Below are 9200 nucleotides of genomic sequence, written 5' to 3'. Positions count from 1 at the left end.
TCTGTGAACCGTGAACTAGGCTACATGTGAAGAGCGGAACATCGACCCCGCCCAGGAGGAGATCAGGGGTCTCAATGGAGAGAGATAAGAATGTCACCTGTAAGTTTGCTGGCAGTGTCCAGAGGGTCATGTCCATCACTGAGAGAAGACAATCTTACCAGTAACCCAACTCAGACACAGTCTGGTCTAGAGAATACAGAAACATGTCTTTACTTTTCCATCCAGTCATCCTGTAGTTCACATAGATCCCATTCCATTCAGATGTTCAGAAGTTGAAGTCCCTTCAAATTCGAGTCTCCCATCCCCTTTTCTTCTTTCTTCGTGTCTCTGGGGTCTTTCCTACCCCTTTGTCTCCTTCCGCAGGATCCCTGAGACCCTGGACACTGTCCCAGGCTCCATGGTTCCAGGACAGCCATAGCCCCCACTGGCAAACAGAACTTTTCTTTTGCTAATATTGACACCATCTGTGTAATCTGTGAGCAAGGTGGTAAGGGGTTAACAAGGGAGAAGAAACGTCCTGCCCTGCAGTATCTCCGCAGCTAAAAAGAATTCAAAGAAGAAATGTTATCGAAAGAGTATGTGTTTGTTAACAATAACTCTGGCTCTGAGAAATAAAAACCCCAAATAACAGTGACTTAAACAAGATAGAGGCTTATTTCGCTCTTATATAAAATTGCACAGGAAGGTGTCTAGTCCATGGGCTACTTCATAAAATTCCCAGGAACCCAGATCCTTCCAGCCCATTGCTCTATTGTTTCTATGATGTGACCGTAGTCTTCATGATCCAAGATAGCAGCTAGAGCTCCTGCCATCAGATCCCCATTCCAGACAGCATGATAGACGTCAGGGCAAAAAGAAGAGACAGGGGATATAGGTCAGTTCTCTTTTGAGGAAGTTTCCCAGAACAACAAGACAATCCCGATTACAGCTCCTTAGTGAGAACTTCATCTCCTGGTTATGCCAAGCCATAAACAAACCTAGAAAATGGAATCTTTTCTGAGTGGCCATGAACCCAGCTAAAAATTGAGGGTATTTCCATGAAAGAAGGAGAGAGCAGATATTGTAGGAGAGCTAGCTTCTCAGCCACAAATAGCAAACAAGATGTTTTAGGAGTAAAGAGTAGAGAAAGATCAATTTAAAATTAGGAGAATTGAAGATCATTTTATAGAAGATAGGTGGATCTTGAAAGCTGCAGTATTTGGACTTGTGGAAATGAGAACATAACAGCCAGAGCGAATAGAATGAACAAGTGAACAGAAGTGGGAAAATGCACATCCATTCATTCTTTCATTTCTTTATTCATTAAATTTTTAAGAGATGTTTATTATGGAGCTTTTTAATCATACATAAATGTAGAGAGAATAACACAATAGGCCTTCAAGCCTCATCAACAATTTCAACAATTAATATTTTAAAATTATCAATAAACATTTACAAAGTAGGCTTTCAACTAAGAATATAGAAATGACTAAAATGCAATGGCCCCCTCAAGGATGTGGAGAAAAGGGAACTCTGAGCACTGTTGGTGGGAATGAAAATTGGTGCAGCCACTGTGGAGAACAGTATGGCAGTTCCTCAAAAAATTAGAACAACTATATGACCCAGAAATTCCACTCCTGGGTATATATCCAAAAAAAAAAAAAAATACTAATTTGAAAAGATACATGCACCCCAATGTTTACAGCAGCACTATTTACAATTGCCAAGATATGGAAGCAACCTAAATGTCCATCAGCAGATGAATGGATAAAGAAGATGTGGTGTGCATATGTATGTGTATACATATATATATGAGATATAAAAAGAAGGAAATTTTGCCATTTGCAGCAACATGGATGGACTTGGAGGGTCTTATGCTAAGTGAAATAAGTCAGACAAAGAAAAACAAATGCTGTATGATATCACTTATATGTTGAATATAAAAATTCAACAAACTAGTGAATAATAAAAAAGAAGCATACTTACAGATATAGAGAACAAACTAGCGGTTATGGGGGGGTGCGAGGCAAAAACTATTGGGTATAAGATAGCCTCAAGGATATATTGTACAACATGGAAAATATAGTCAATATTTTGTAATAACTGTAAATAGAAAGTAACCTTTAAAAACTATATTAAAATTTTAAAAACCAAAACAGAAAATTTTTTAAATAAATAAATAAGAAAAAATGCAATGACCCCAGGAGCATATGGCATAGTGGGTGTGTCGAAGGGAGTAATTCATTAAAGGAAATGAATGAACACTCGGTGAAGCTGGGTGGGAAATATAGCAGTAGATGTAATTGGGCTACATGTATAGTAATTCTCTGCTGTGTTCCAGTCACTGAGCTGGAGAAATTTGGATTAAAAGTTCCATCTCAGCCCTGTGAATGTTTACAGTCCCGAAACGGTGCTCACCATCTAACGGAAATAAATAGGTACACTTACAGAAGGCCTGGACTATGGTGCACGAGATATGAACGTTACTCAGGCAATGGGGAAACCAGAAGTGCTCAACAAGGAGTATGACACAGTATTAAACAAGATTTTCAGATGATAATCAGTGCCGGTATGAGGGATGGATTACAAGGAGAAAAAAATAGGAAAATGGTTAAAAGTGAGTTTCAAAATGACCTGAGGAAAAAGAAAAAGAAAAGAGAATGAACATATTTTGACGTCTCGCTGTGCCACATATTGTACTAAGGGTGGCTGACCTGGGCTCTATTCCTAGGTCGCAGTGGGATCAGGATTCGAATCTGTTCTGCTGGCCTCCTGCATCTGGAGTTGCACCTACACCACAAGCCTCCAAGTCCTGACCTACAGGAGTAACAGAAGGAAAAGGGAAGAGGTCACAGATGTGAGGATGCTCCGCAAGATCAGAATTTGGTCAGTAATTGAGTGGCCTGTGCAGGGGAAGATGGCGGAAGGAAGCAAAGGCGGCTGGAACTTCAGCTCTGAGTGGCAGGAAGATGGTGTTGTGTTTATCTGAGACACACAAGACAGAAGAAATGGAGTTTGGGAAACAGATAATGCATTTGATTTTGGATGTGTTGAATTAGAACTGATGTCCAGCAAGCCATTGTAAACCTGGGTCTGAAACTGAGGAAAACATCACATCCCTATATACATGTTTAGGAGACATTGGCGCAGGCGTGACAGCAGCAGTGCAGTGTGCAGCGCCTCCCAGAGAAAGGACCTGGTAAGAAAAAACAAGTGCCAGACTCAGAACTTTAGTTAATGCCCATATTTCCTGGCTGGAAAGTGGAGCCAAACTGTCAGGAAAAGGAAGGAGAAACAGGAATGTGCCGTGTCCCAGAAGTAGTAGGTGACAACCCCGAGATGCATGGGTGGAGGGGCAGCAACTGTCCCACAGCAGGAGGGTCGTCAGTAACTGTTCAGAAACAGTGGCCTCCGCAGTGGTGGGAGCAGGATGCCTGTGGGCGGTAGCACCAACACACCCTCTTGTATCAAGAAATTCTCATTGAAAGAGGGAAGAGCTAGGATCAAAGCCGGAGAGGAGATGCACGGTGGGAGGAAAGCTGCTCTTTCCAGCATGAAGGCTGTTGGTCAGTCTGTGAGCAGAGGGAAAGTTGCCGTCAAAGTAGGCAGTTTTTCCTCTGGAACAGGAGGGGAGGGAAGGAGGCCCAAGGGGAAGGAGAGAGAAAGGGTGAAGACAATTGCACTTCTTGATGTGCTTGGGTGGGATTCCAGGAACTGGAGAGGTAGGTCAGGTGACAGATGGGACAGAAGTGCGAGGATGTACTTGAGGCTGGAGGAGCCTGGGAGGGTTTGAAACAGAATGCATGCAGCATCTTCAGGAGAGGTTGCCAGGTGCAGACCGCAGTGGGAGCAGCCGAGTGTGGGGTGGGGTGGGGGGTAGCCGGGCAGCATGGGCAGCAGCATGGAGCCAAGGCCCAGGTGACTGGCTGCAGCACTGCTTGTACTCCGCCGTGGAAACCGAGGGCTGGGGGGTCAAGCGTAATAGGAGGCACTGAGCTGAAACAAAGACTGTGGACCCAGATGCCACAGAGGAACCAGTGGAGCCCAGCAGGGCTGCCAAGTTCCTGGAGGGCAGAAACTGCCTCTGAGACCTCATTATGTCTCCCACTCCTGGACCATAAGAGCTTCTCCATACGTGTTTCATTATAAATGAATGAGTGGGGTATAAGGCAGTTGGCACAGCTTAATGATTTATTATGCTTTACAGTTATTGTCTGTCAGTAACACAGACAGATTCAGGGAAGAGAGGGCACTCAGGTGGTCCGAGCAGTTGAGAGAATCCTACACAGAATTCCTCTTGGTTTATTTCCCCATCAGTGTTGTTGGTCCTTCTGTCTTTTCTTTTGTGACTTTATTAGTTATTTCTCTCCTCCTCTTTGCACCCTGCACTGTCTTGCTCAGAGCAGACATTCGATGCGTGTTTACAGAATTGAATGCAAACCAGGCCACGATTGGGTACATTGCCGTTATTTATCCATCAGGAGCACAAAGCCTACTGCGTATAGGAATTGATGCTCCTGCTTCCTGACACCATCCACCCCTTGGCCTCATCATGCGATTGTCTTTCTCATTTTAGAGCTGCCTGAGCAGCCTCGGCACAGGCCCTTTTAGTCTCCATTCCTTCCACCCTTGGCTAGCCTTGAAATAAGCACCCCCCCCCCCCACCCGCCCCACCCAGCACTCGTCTCGGACAGGCCAGCCTCTGCCCTGCCTGGCATTTCCAGCTCTGCCTCCTCCCAGAGGGAGCCTTTGCCCTCCCTGGACCCCTTCCCAGGATGCTCAGGGGTGTCTTTCTAGATCTTGGTTATCTTCCACCAGGATTTGGTCTCTGCTCAGAAGGTCTTGAGTAAATACCTCTCCCTGTTTAACCCAACGCTGGGCGTCTGCAGCTGGCCCATCCCCACAGCTCATGCAACTCAGCCAGCAGGAACTAGGCCAGACCTGTTGGCAATCCTCAAACCTTTTATATCTGTTATTCTGGAATTCGTGGTCTACTTTTTCACAATGGAGGCCCTTTTCAGAGGTAGCTTAGGGGCAGGAAGCAGCCTGGGTGAAGCTACAAACCACACTAGGGAAGCCAGAATGGAAACACTGGTTTCTATGTTATGTAGATATTTCAAAACTTCTCAGTGAATCTTTCTCTCTGAAGGACAAACAGTGTCATAACTTCCTTTCTTTCCTAAGTAGGAATCCTTGTTATTACAATGGAGAAAACAGCACAGAAAATACTTTATAGAGTTAGTTACCAGGCTGGACCGAAAATCTGGACCCATCACTCCTGACTGGAACAGGTAATCCATGGGATTTCTTAATCAGATTCTACCTTGCTTTATTAACTCCTGCAATGTAGGCGGGGCCTCATTGCATCGTCAAGCTGAATCTATTCAAATAAGTCTTGCTGCAGAAGTTCTTTGGTGCCAAAAGTTTGACTGATTAAAGGCCATTTGGCACAAAAATAAGTACTTTGTGCGTGTCAATTTTTCTCCCCTGGTGACTCTGTTGTCACTTGTTGTAGGTAGCAGGCAGGTTGAACAGGTGCAGTAGCAGCATCACAAAGCTGGAAGATGGGGTTCAAACCCACCACTTCTCTGACCATGTGAAAGGTGAACCCTCCCTAAGTCCCTTGGGATGTGGGGATCAGAGCATCGCAGTGTCTCCCACATGGAGATTTTGAGGATCAAATGAGTTGATTCATTTAGAAATTGCCCAGGAAAGCTCTGGCACCTAATAGGTGAGTAGTGAGGGGCTTGCCTTCCCAGGTCCCTCCTTTACTTCCTGCCTTGTTTTCCCCGAGGGCAACTCCTCAAAGTGTTGCCAAGAAACACCTGGTCTCTGTTCACCAAGCTGAATAGAAATACAGAGACAGAGCTTTGGAGGAGTAGAAAGGAAGAGCTTTATTACTTTGCCAGGCAAAGGGGGAACACAGTGGCTAGTGCTTCAAAAACTGTGCCCCCCTCTCTGGGGAATAGGCAGAGGTCTTATAGCTTGGGCTCATGGTCAGCGGTAGGTGATAAGGATCAAGGCAGTAACAGTGTTGCGTTCTTCTGATGGGTGGGTGGTGAGGGAAGTAGGAGTCAGCATCATCCACCTTCAGGTCCAGCTGGTCTGGGGTCTACGTGCTTGTGGGCAGCGTACCATCGTTCATCATTAACTTCTCCCACCTGGAGGGGGTTTCAACGTCTGCAAAATAGCTCAAAGATGTTGTTGTGTGTATTGTTGATGGAGAAACAGGACCTGCCCCAAGGCTGCTCTTGACGGTTTCTCCCAGGTCTCGTGCATCCCCTCCCTTCCCTAATGAACAACGGCTTGAATCTGCCCACTGGAACTCAGGAAAGGTCATGGAGGCTGAATGAAAGCTGCTTTCCTATAATCAAAGAAATAGGGGACACAGAAAGGCTTTGTGCCCAGGAGCCCCACAGGGCCCTGCTCGGTATCAAAAGGACAGATAAGAACATATTGTAAAAGTGGGAAGAGCCTCTGCTACCCTCTGCAGTACGGAAATCATTTAAAATGTATGGAGTCAGGAATTCATTTTTGTGAAATTTTCTCATGTAGGTTGCCCAAGTGCCTGAACATTTCAATGACACTATTTTATTTTTGTATGCAATATGTTAAGTGCTTCCTGGTTGGGGTCGCACTTTAGTGTATACGCCTGTGGGGCAGTCCAGGGTCAGGCTATTGTCCCCATTTTACAGATGAGCAAACTAACGCTCAGGGCGGTCAAATGCTTCGCTCAGGGTCATGTGACAAGTATGTCTGGGAAGTGGGGAACCCAGGTCCCTTAATGCCCTGCCCCAGTTTCTTTCTCTCCCCGGCTGCACTGAGGTACTGGTCTCCCAAAGCCCAAGGGGCCCAAAGGTGGAAATCCATCTTTGTTAGATGAATGTGAGACTTGCTTCTAGAGTATTAGGAGAACAACTTCCTTGAGTGAGATGATGGGTGGGAATGTCAGCTGCCCCCAAACATAGAGGATTTCCTCTATTTTGCTCCCTTGGAGAAACTCAGCTTCCCAGGATCCTCCCTGAAAGTCTAGCACTGTTTCTCCAGCACACTCACTAGAAATGAGTGAAAGCTTTGCCTCAGAAGGAACAGAGGGACAGTGGGAGGGGATGAAACAGAAGATAAGCATCAGGGCAGGAGTCTGGTTCTTGAGGAGGTTTTGTGGTTTCATGGAGACAGATGGCAGCTGTCTATAAAATATGCTTGCAAGTCCTGCTTCCTTCCTCATTTTGGTTTGTTGTGACAACTGGAGTTAAGTTTTAGGCAAATAAATATATAGGATCATATTTTTCACTCTGAGTATTGCGATAATTAAAGCAATGGGATGCCTCACATTCCCATTCACTTTATTTTTTAATGAATTAATTTTATTTTGGGCTGTATTTGGTCATTGTTGCTGCTTGGGCTTTCTCTCGCTGCAGCGAGTGGGGGCTGCTCTTTGTTGTGGTGTGTGGGCTTCTCATTGCAGTGGCATCTCCTGTTGCGGAGCATGGGCTCTAGGTGCGTGGGCTTCAGTAGTTCTGGCGCTTGGGCTTCAGTAGTTGTGGCTCTTGGGCTCTAGAGTGCAGGTTCAGTAGTTGTAGCGCACAGACTTAGATGCTCCGAGGCATGTGGGATCTTCCCGGACCAGGGCTCGAACCTGTGTCGCCTGCATTGGCAGGCAGATTCTTAACCACTGCTCCACCAGGGAAGTCCCTCCATTCACTTTATATAAGAAAACTTCTTTATGCAAAGCGAGTTTTACTCTGTTTCCCTGGGTTGTAATGGGGAGGCAGGGGAATGTTATGATCCATTTCTCCAGTGGTAACAGCCCCTAGTATCAAGTCACTAATCAGTTAGCTGGGATGAGTCCATCGAGCGAGGGCTCGTCCTCATTCTCCAACACCATGCTCTTGTGGATTCCGCCCAGAGCTCACTTACCAGCTGCTGATCCCTGGCCTCTCAGGCAGGCTCGTCTCCCACCATGGCCCCTGCATCCCAAGATCCAGCCCCGTCACAACATCCCCATCCTGAGCTCCATTTCCTCGCTGTCCTCCGAGCAGAGTAATGGAACTCCTAGTGGAAAACTCTAATTCCTTATGAAAAACACATTTTATTTTAACAAAGTCCCCCAATGCTATATCCGAGGTCCACAGTAGGGACCATGTTTTAGGGGAGCAGGATCTTTCAGGATCCCAACCACATTTCCCCTGCAGAGCCAGCTGATTGCCAGTGACAGATGATGAGGATCTTGCCCAAATAACCTGACATACAGATCATCTCACTTTGCCAGCTGTCAAGAGAGCACCTTCCCATGTGACTCAGACTAGAACCTCCAGGAAAAAACAAAAGCAAAATTGCTGTACAATATGTGCAACTGACCTTCAATGAAGGAAGAATTGAATAGCAAAGGTCGGAAGGGAAACGTGGCACAAGAGTAAGAGATCTGTGAGGACAGGTAACAAAGGAGGCAATGGGAAAACGTGAAGAAATACACTTCATGGAAGGAAACTTTGGACAAGGAACGTCAGGTGCAATTAGGAGAAGGAAGGAAATAAAATGATATGCTTCCGAGTGGTTACTCTGTGGTGCAATGGGCATAAGCTGACTTGATTAGACTCCCCGGGTTCTGGTTTACAGAACGCAGGGATAGACGCCCAGCAGTGACCCATTTAACGTTCACCTTGGAAAAGTCCTATGCTTTTTTGTCTTATTTGAAATTCAGTCCTGGTGGGTTCTTTCTTTTTTGTAATGTCAGTTTGTTTCTTTATAGTATTTTGAGATGTTAAAAACTGACAGGACTATCATCTCCTAAGAAATTAAAAATTACCATTATAGTTGAAAGGTGGAAGACATTAGCTGACTTAGCAATGCCCCTCTTGGACCTTAAGAAGCTTTAGAAAGATTCTCTCTCGCTCTCTCATGGCTTTTTCATGATTTCTTCTCTTTACACTGATTTATACAGATATTAAAAGTTTCCTGGGCTTCCCAGGTGGCACAGAGGTTAAGAATCCGCCTGCCAATGCAGGGGACACAGGTTCGAGCCCTGGTCTGGGAAGATCCCACATGCTGTGGAGCAACTAAGCCCGTGCATCACAACTGTTGAGCCTGCGCTCTAGAGCCCGTGAGCCACAACTACTGAGCCTGCGTGCCACAGCTACTGAAGCCCGTGTGCCTAGAGCCGGTGCTCCACAACAAGAGAAGCCACCGCAATGTGAAGCCCTTGCACAGCAACAGAGAGT

This window comes from Hippopotamus amphibius, chromosome 11, assembly GCF_030028045.1.
Source record: "Hippopotamus amphibius kiboko isolate mHipAmp2 chromosome 11, mHipAmp2.hap2, whole genome shotgun sequence".
In the NCBI taxonomy this organism is placed as follows: Eukaryota; Metazoa; Chordata; class Mammalia; order Artiodactyla; family Hippopotamidae; genus Hippopotamus; species Hippopotamus amphibius.
This window is presented reverse-complemented; position numbering follows the sequence as displayed.